Below are 10317 nucleotides of genomic sequence, written 5' to 3'. Positions count from 1 at the left end.
AGAACTTGAAAGTGTCAATATTTGAAACTTGTAATGTGAACTAAAAAATATTCATGGTAAACACTCAACAAGTTTATAGCATTTGTTCTTGTCAAATTAAATGAGTATGAATTTTGTTAAATACCAAACAGGTGTTAGTGATTATAAAAACTTAATAAATTAACTAGTGTATCAAATCAGTGTGTGACCAATGCAATTCAACATATTAATAAAATACCGAAAGGAAAAAGACGTAGATACTAAACAAGCAAAGGTTTATTTTACACTTTTATCCATTGGGCTATTTATTTTATGTATGCTATAAAATTTCTTTAATTTTGCCATTGTAATAGTTAATAAGACCACTCTTAAGCTTTGCACGGACTAGATTTCTGGACAATGCTAGTTACTCGAATACAATTATACCATTTTTGTATGGGTTGTAGCCCTGGACCTTACTAGTATTTTCATTATATGTGGGTTTCTAGCGGGCATTGTTGTTTTGTATGGGTCGTAGAATGTATCATAATCAAAAGTTTGTTTTATTAAATGATCATGAATCTTATACTCAGTATCGAAGCTTGGATTAAGACACCGGGGGAGCTAGACTCAAGATGTATACAAAAATTCACAAACAAAGTTGCCCGGACTCAAATTTTCAACCGAAAACGGCTAAATTTACATTGCGTATAAAAAATTTCGACCGAAAAATTTGCACGACCTACAAAAAATCTTCGGCCGAAAACGGCTAAACTTTAGACTACGTATAAAAGATTTCGGCCGAAAACGGCTAAATATGCATTACATATTAAAATTTTCGTACGAAAACGGGTAAGTTTACACTACCGCGTAAAAAAATAGAGGAGCCGGGGCCACCCGGGCCCTAACTAACCTTCGCTAGTGCTTATACTATTTCTAGGGTGTTACCAATAAAAAAAATAATAATAACTTATTATGACACTTAAATATAGTTATTGAAATTAGAAAACTAAGCAATCACTTGAGCAACTTGAGCATTATTTTAGTTTTGACATGGATAGACTCTGGATACTATGTGGTCTATTATCAATTTATCATGACATTTAAATATAGTCATTGAAATTGAAATTGCCTTTTTTTTACTAGTTTACATTGAAATTAAACACACATTTACCAAATAACAATAAGGTTTGTTTTACCAATTTAACTATTTACGTTATGCATGCTATAAAAGTATTAAATTTGGATGTTATAATAGTTAACAAGATTATTCAAATTTTTGCTTACAAATTTCACAAATAAATTTATTCAATGAAACAAGTACACAACTAAACCAACTAAGTTGGGCTGCTTACGATGCTACTCGGACAGGGGGGCTCATTTGATTAATACCTAACAGGCTAACACTATTTTGGCTTGGCTTGTAAAATGTAACCCAACACAATTACAACTCATTTAACTTGAATTAGAGATGTACCAAAAAATCGTTTTGGGTCCGGTTCACTGCAACCCGACCCGAACCGGTTTGACAAGAAAACCGATTTCACCCAAACTGGGTCATGAACCGACCCAAACCACCGGTTTTGGTACCAGTTACCCATTTTGAACTACCAAACCGGTTAAAACCACTTTTAGACCGGTTCTAAACCAAGCCGGACCAGGTCGACCTCTCTTGCTCCTAAACCGGTTTCTAAGCTGAACCGGTTTGGGTCAAACCGGTTTTGGCCAGGCTTTACTAAACTGGTTCGGTGTGGGAAAAAACCGGTTTTGTACACCTCTAACTTGAAATGAACAACTAACGACACCTTCACCGGTAACTCCAAGAGGCTATTGTAGTCATTGAAAGCCCATTGCTTTCGAAACAAGTGGTGACAACAATTCTGATGGTTCATGAGGTTGCTTAAAGGCGGAGGGAGTTATACGTTTGTTTGGTGTTACGAAGGTGGACAGTAAACTGGAGTTTTATAGGCAAACTACTACTTAGACCATGTGTAGTCATAAAGCTCCACTACCAGGCATTATGCGCCACGTGGCGCCCAGTCAGAGTTATGGTTTTTTTACAAAAACAGGCTGTAGTCATAACTCTCCACATCCAGGCATTATGCGCCACGTGACGCCCAGTCACTTTTACACTTTTTGTGTTTTTTAATTTTTAATAAGAATAATCAAATAACAATAATATTTTATTAAATAAATATTACAAGAAAATAAAAAAAAAACTATTCGTCGTTGTTGTCGTTGTCGTCTTCGCCCTCTTCGTCGTCGTCCTCATCGTCGTTTTCATCGTCTTCTCCATCTTCGTCGTTGTCTTCATCATCGTCTTCATTGTTGCCCTCGTTTTGATCATCGTTTTCACCAGGCAGAGGCCGATACATTCAAAGATGTTGGACCAAATCCTCCTTTAGTGCGTTATGTATCTCTCTTGACCGCACGGAATCCGAGTTTTCGAGTCGTTGCTCCATACTTGCCGGAGTCCGTGGTGGATCCGGGTCTGGTATGAAAGTTGGACATATTGCTCTTCCCTCGTCCTCGATGATCATGTTATGCATTATGATACACGCATACATAGCACATCTCATTCTTTCTAAAGACCACAGACGACAAGGATTTTTAACATAATGCCATCGTTGTTGAAGAACACCAAAACACCTCTCGATATCCTTTCTCGCAGACTCTTGCTCTTTCTTAAAATACTGTCTTTTTTCATCCATCGGGTCTCTGAATGTTTTAACGATTATCGCGAACTCTGGATATATTCCATCACCCAGATAGTACCCATGATGGTAGAAGTTATCGTTAGCCCAAAACAAAGCGACGGGAACGGTCCCAGATATGTAACTCTCCATCACAGGAGACTGCTCTAAGACGGTTATGTCATTGTTGGAACCGGGAACACCAAAGAATGCCGACCAAATCAAAGGTCGTATGAAGAGATCGCTTGAAGGCTGACCGTTGGTCCCTTCTGGTCACCTCGTGTGAATTGACCTCGCCACGCAGTTGGACAATTAGCCCATTCCCAATGCATGCAATCTACACTCCCTATCATACCGGGGAAACAATGCACCCTTGTATGTGCCTCGTAAAGACGTTGTAGATCGTTAACGTTGGGCTCTCTCAGATAATGTGGTCCATATAGTTTAAATATTCCTATATTTTACAAAACTTTTATAAAATAAATGATCACAGTAAACAAGTGATAAACTATTTAAAAAAAACAAAACGTACCGTAACAAAAAATACTCCAAGGTGTCCCGAGTTGTTTTTTTGGCCATCTCTTAAATACTCGTCGTTGATGTCGGTCGTGTTTCCGTAGGCGAGCACGCGTACGGCTGACGTAACCTTCTGAATAGCCGTGAATCCTAGCGTCCCTCGAGCGTCAGGCTTTTGCTGAAAGTAATCAAACTTACACTCCAAATCATTGGTGATGCGCATAAATAAATTTTTAGACACCCGAAAACGACGCCTAAAGGTCTTCGGGTTCTTGTATCTCGGCGAGTCGCAGAAGTATTCCGCCATCAACCGGTTGTTGGCTTCGGCACGATCTCGTTCGATATATGCTCTTTTTGAAACGGGGGGTGGAGAGCTAATCGCACCCGTAACGGAACTCATATACTTGTCGCGAGCATATCGCACTCGTAACCGCCAGTTCCTTCTCCACGTCCTCGACTTGTTGGTCGGGCCCGAAAAACTGTTTATATATAGATGGAGGATCCATATATAGTGAATTTTGTGTAAGGAATTATGGAGTTGAATGAGAATTTTTATAAATTTGTTGAGGTTTGATTGGGGATGAAATGGTTTAATATATAGGAAATAAATATTTTTTTTATTATTATTCTCCAACGGTAAACAAGCAACGGTCCATTTTTGATTAGTGTGTCATTCTCCGCGTTTTGTATACAACGCACAAAAAAAAATCAACATAACGCAGGGGGGTGGTGTACCCCCCACGTTTTCCTCCATAACATGGGTGGCAAAGCTGCCACTATGGGTGGTCTTAAAGATAGTTGACTACAAGGCCTCCAAAATTTGGGTTGAATCAAAACATATTCTTTATCGAATTTAATTCAGCCTAAGATGTGTCGTTTCAGAAAATTATCATGACTTCCAGGTCTAATGTGTTCTAATCAAAATGAGTTGCTTTAGAACACAAAAAGCGTCGAAATGGGTTTATAGGCTATATTTGTTTTTATCAAAATTGCTTTTATGTTTCGATCTAAACTTGTCATTTCACATTTTAGAGGATGTTTGGGATTGAGTTTAAAAAATACTTATTGGCTTTTTCAAAAAGCCAATAAGTTAAATGGTGTTTGGCAATCATAAAAAAAACATTTTATTTTAGCTTTTTAAAAGAATAAAAAAACATTTATTTAAAAGCCCCAAATCATGGGTTTTCAAAATGGCTTTTTGAAAAGTCATAAGCACTTTTCAAACTCAATCCTAAACATGCTCTTAACGTCTTTCTTTGTTGTTTTGTTTTTACGGTTACCGTCCCTGGCACAACACTTGCATTTTAAATGAGGTTTTGTCTTGGTGTAAGAAAACAAACAAACAAGTTATGATTTTCAAAGTTGACATTGATAAAGCGTTTGACTCGGTTAATTGGCGGTTTCTTGATTCAGTCATGGCTCAAATGAATTTTCCAGCTAAATGGCGATTATGGGTACTCGGTACTTTTTATTCAGCTAGGTCTTCCATTTTGGTTAATGGTTCACCTACAGTTGAGTTCAATATTAAAAGAGGTGTTCGTCAAGGAGATGCTCTCTCACCTTTCTTATATGTCATTGCAATGGAGGCACTCAATGTTGCAATGAAATCGGCGTGTTCGGAAGGCTTGTTTAAGGGTATTCAAACACCGAGAGGTGGCCCTCTTATATCACACTTATTCTATGCGGATGATGCGATTTTCCTCGGTGATTGGTGTGCTTCAAATATTTTGAATTTAAACCGACTTTTAAGGTGTTTTTATGTGTCGTCCGGTCTTAAAGTTGATCTGAAAAAGAGCATTCTGTTCGGAGTGAAGGTAAACATCTCTATTATAGAAAGTTATGCACATGCTTTGAATTGCAAATCTGGTAAGCTTCCTTCTTACATCTCGGTCTACCTATTTGAGAGGTATGTACCCGCCTCAACACCGAGCGAGGCGGGTCAACCCACAAGATATAGACAAGAGGCTTGAAATCAAGACATTATGAAGACACAAAGCCAAAACCTATGCGCATGGCGCATATCACATATGCTCACGCATATCACATATGCTCATGCATCACATGCTCACGCATCACATGCTCAGGCATCACAGATGCTCAGGCATCACAGATGCTCACGCATCACATATGCTCACGCATATCACATATGCGCGTGGCGCATCCGCGCGTGGCGCATATCACATGCTCGTGCATATCACATCTGCGCATGAAACATCTGCGCGTGAGAATAAAGAGAAGACCTCGCGCATCCTCAGGATTGGCGCATATCACACATGCACATAATCAACCTCGTCCTTATCCAAATCAGGATTAGGGCAACCTTGATTGTGCACGTCAGACAACCTTCCAGAAGGTATCTTTTTAAGGAATAAGAATATGCTGATGTTGACAGCTGCCAATGAAAGGTGGACAACTCAGCAAAACCCATGTGCTACCACGTGATTATAACCAATGAAAAAGCACCAGGTGTCCCAAGGACACGTGGCGCAAAGCAATTGGAGGAGGCCAACAAGGCCCTAATTGGGTCTGAGCCCAATCATTGGAAACCCTAGCACTATAAATACCACATCAACTCCATAAGGAGGGGACATCCAATTACAGAGTATTCAGCTATATTAAGCAATACACTTCATTTTCCTTACTCTCATATTATTATCTTCTCCTACAAATTCTTATTCTCACACCGGAGGGTTACCCCAAAGAGGACCCCTCTGTCCCTTTCTGAGGGGTAAGTTTACGGTGCTGTTCATTTTGTAGGTGGAAGAACCCAGATCCCAGAGAACCATCCGTGAAATAGCATAATCACACCCGAGGAAAGTAGATCGTCTACCAGTGAGTCGATCCACGTTTCTTCATTGGCGCCATCACCTGTTACAACGGCAACAAGATCTCATCAGATCTCTAAAAAAAAAAACAAATTTTCACCATGGTTTCTGGCGTTTGTAACGTTGATCAAGTTCTGGAGGATATTGAACGTGAGGATGTTAATGAGGGACAGCAGTTTCTGAGGGTGCCGCGTGATTCTACGCGCACCACCAGTAACCGTCCCTTCATCACAACTCCTCATGACCAGACTGAAACTCCTCCAGACGATCTCACGTTACAAAATCTTACCGGCGCGAAACAAAAAGGACCAATGGGTCCAGAAGATGAAACCAATGACCCCAAAGAATGGCTCATAAACGAGCAACGACGTCTAATGGACAAGTACAATGAGCTGGTCAAACACAAAAAGTCAGCCGACTTAACACAAAGGCTAGCGTTTGACAAGCAAAACGTTCATAAAACAAAAAGGGCGCGCGCGCCGGAAGATGGTCATTCTGTTCACACTGCAAACGCTGAGTTTAGTGATGAAGAAGTACACAGCATGAGGAAGACGCGAGATACTCATGCAGGAGGCTCACAGCTCCGCGCGCACGTGAACATGGCGCTTGGAGCCAGAGCCGATCTGGATCTGCACACACCATACAGCCCACCAGTGAGAGGGCAAGTGGACGTAACCACACCATACAGGCCAGCCATCTTAGTGAAACATTCAAAATTCACTGAGCGCATCGCAAAGGCCCCCATTCAGCACAAAACCAAGATGCCAAGTGGTTTGGGCAAATATGACGGCACAACGGATCCAGACGATTTCTTACAAGGTTTTTACAACACTGGAAATCTAGAAAGCTGGACGATGCCAACATGGTGTCACATGTTTGCTCGCTGCCTCACGGGCGCGGCGCGTGTCTGGTTCGAAAGCTTGCCCACTGGGCAAATCGATGGGTTCGAGGAACTATTGGAAAAGTTCCAAGCTCACTTCGTACAACAGCGCAGACACACGCGCGACCCTGATGACATCATGCACTGCGTGCGCAGGAATGATGAAACGATTGAAGACTACATAACTCGTTTCAATCAGGAGTCTCTGGCAATCGGAGGTATCACTGAGCAACTATTGCGCGTGGCCTTTATACAAGGCGCGCGCAGTGATCAACTCCGCCGAGCTCTCGTAATCAGAGATGGCATGCCAACCACTTGGGCCAAGCTAATGGAAGCATCGCGAGTCTTCGCGAGAAATGAAAAGCAAATTGCCCAAGATAGAGCGAGAGAAAAAGGGCATCAAGCAGAGGCACCGCGCAGCAACGAAAGAAGGGGCAAACAGAACACTGTATGGTCCAGGTTGCAACCAACCAGTTTTTCTCCGGCAGAAAAACAGGCGCAAACAAGCTCAACTCAGCCCCAAAAGGACATTCGTAATCGCGGGGAAGGTGATAGGAGGGAAGGCGGCAGAGATCCTAGCAGACCTCTGCCAAGAATATGGACTCCCCTCACTAAAACGCCTTCACAAGTGTTAAGCACTGAGAATGTCCAGTTCAAAAGCCCCAAGCCACTACACTACAAGGGACCATCAAACAGTGGCAAGTACTGCGAGTTTCACAAGTCCACAGGACACAACACTGATGCATGCCACCACTTGAAGGATGCAATTGAAAAGGATGTGAAATCAGGCAAGCTGGCTCACCTGGTGAAAAACTCAAGGCCAGAAAATGAACAACCAGAAGGAGCCTCTGCCAGTAAAAAGTTCAAAAGAATCTGTGTAGCCGAGGGAGGAACGCAAGGGCAAAGATCAAGAAAGAGAAGCGCGCAAATCCAAGGAGATTGGCGCGAGCAACAAGTAATCTTCCCAAGAATCAGGGGAGGCCCTTCTATCAGCAGTCCTCTTGTCATCACTACACACATTGCTCATTATGAAGTGTCAAAAGTCCTGGTGGACACTGGCAGCGAATCAGACATCATGTATGAGCAATGTTTCAGAAAACTGGATCCGGCAGACCAAGCAAGGCTTGAAATTGTGAATGCACCAATCTCTGGTGTTTCAAACGAAATCATTCATCCCCTAGGTCAAATACAATTTGAACTAACCATGGGGGATGAGAAACACAAGCGAGCCGAAGTTGTCAACTTCTTGGTCTTGCCCACCACTTCATGCCACAATATGATCCTGGGTAGGGGAACGATTGCCCAATTCAACGCCATACCGTCGCTAGCGCACGGCGCGTTGGGGTTCCCAACACCAACAGGTGTAACTTTTGTATACCGAGATCATTTGTGTGCAGTGACAAGTACTCCGCGGGAAGGGAGAATGAAACTTCCAATGGCAGACAACGCGCCAGAGGAATGGATTCTCAACCCAAAATTCCCGGAGCAAAAAATCACAATTGGCGCTACGATATCAGACGACACGAGGTTGAGAATGAAAAGATTGCTCACAGCATATATGTCGGTCTTTGCGTGGCAACACTCTGATATGACTGGGGTTCCGCGAGACCAGGCGCAACATTCTCTCAACACCTTCAAGTCTGTAGAGCCAATTGCTCAAAAAAAAAGAGTCATGGGGGATGAGAAGGCGAAGGCCATGAATGAGCAGGTTGAGGATCTACTGCGCGCAAACATCATCCGCCCGATACGATACCAGACATGGGTAGCCAATCCTGTGATGGTAAAGAAAAGTAACGGGTCGTGGAGGATGTGCATTGACTTCAAGGACCTCAACAAAGTATGCCCAAAAGATTGTTACCCGCTCCCAAACATCGATGCAAAGGTGGACTCCGTGGCGCCATTCAAGCTCAAATGTTTCCTGGATGCCTACAAGGGCTATCACCAGATTCAAATGGCACCACAAGACGAGGACAAGACCGCCTTCAGAACCAACAAGGGTGTTTTTTGTTACACAAAAATGCCCTTTGGTTTGAAAAATGCGGGAGCCACCTACCAAAGACTTATGGATGCCGTTTTCAGCGAGCAAATTGGAAGAAACCTAGAAGTCTACGTGGATGATTTGGTGATCAAAAGCAGGGAGGAAAAACAAATGCTCGAAGACATCGAAGAAACCCTTGCGCGCCTAAAGGAAGTTAACATGAAGCTCAATCCGAGCAAATGCACTTTCGGCGTACAAGAGGGAAAATTTCTAGGTGTAATGGTCACCAAGGATGGTTTCAAGGTGAACCCAGAAAAGGTGGAGGCCATCCTTGACATGCCCTCGCCATCCACCATGAAAGAAGTCCAGAAGCTGAATGGTAGATTGGTTTCAATCAACAGGTTCCTAGCGAACCATGCAAGCAAATCTACCCCATTTGTCAACACATTGAGGAATTGCTTAAAGAAAAGCCAATTCAAATGGACTCCTGAGGCTGAGCGAGCTTTCAGTGAGATAAAAGAATGTTTGATAAATCTGCCCGCGCTCACAGCTCCACTTCCTGGTGAAACTTTGACATTGTACCTATCAGCAGGAGAGCGCGCCATCGGTGCAATATTGTTGGTGGATCGCAAGGGAATCCAAACGCCAATATACTATGTGAGTCGAGTGCTGACAGATCCTGAGACGCGCTACTCCATCATGGAAAAGTTAGTTTTGTCACTAACACACGCGTCGCGCAAGCTTCATAGATACTTCAATGGTCATCCTATTGAAGTTCTGACTGGTTACAACATCCAGCAAGTCTTGCGGCGTCCAGCGCTCTCAGGAAGGCTGACAAAATGGGCGCTGGAATTAGGAGAACACACGATCGCCTATAAGCCCCGTCCAGCAATAAAGGGACAAGTCTTGGCTGATTTCATCGCAGAAATCCCAGAAGAAAAAATTGAAGAGGCTCAGCGCGAGGCAGACCCTCCGCGAGCCAATGATGAAGAAAATGTTTGGAGATTGTTCACTGACGGAGCTTCAAACAACGAAGGGTCCGGCGCAGGCCTAAAACTAGTGGATCCAGAGAATCATGAATATACTTACGCCATCAAGTTGGACTTCAAGAGCACCAACAATGAGGCTGAGTATGAAGCCCTGCTGGCTGGCCTGCGCATCGCGCACAAATTCGGAGTTAAAAAACTAGAGGCCCATGTTGATTCATACTTGGTAGCAGCACAGGTCAATGGCCTTTATGATGCCAAGGAGAACACCATGCCTCTGTATCTAGAGCAGGCGAAAAAGCTCATTGAGCAATTTGACTGCTTCAGAATTATTCATAAGGAAAAATATGAGTACAAAAAGACTTGGAAAATAAGTCAAGGTAATCTCATTAAGGTTAAAATACCTGCGCAAGGATGGGAATGGGAGTATTCAAATACTTCTCCCCCATCGCGGCCATGTCCGCGCAGGCAACGTCGCTCT

Source organism: Bidens hawaiensis, unplaced genomic scaffold, assembly GCF_021521415.1.
Source record: "Bidens hawaiensis isolate Kalapana, Puna unplaced genomic scaffold, B.hawaiensis_p1.1 tig00031530_1, whole genome shotgun sequence".
Lineage (NCBI taxonomy): Eukaryota > Viridiplantae > Streptophyta > Magnoliopsida > Asterales > Asteraceae > Bidens > Bidens hawaiensis.
The sequence above is the reverse complement of the archived record's forward strand: the minus strand, read 5'-3'. Positions refer to the sequence as shown.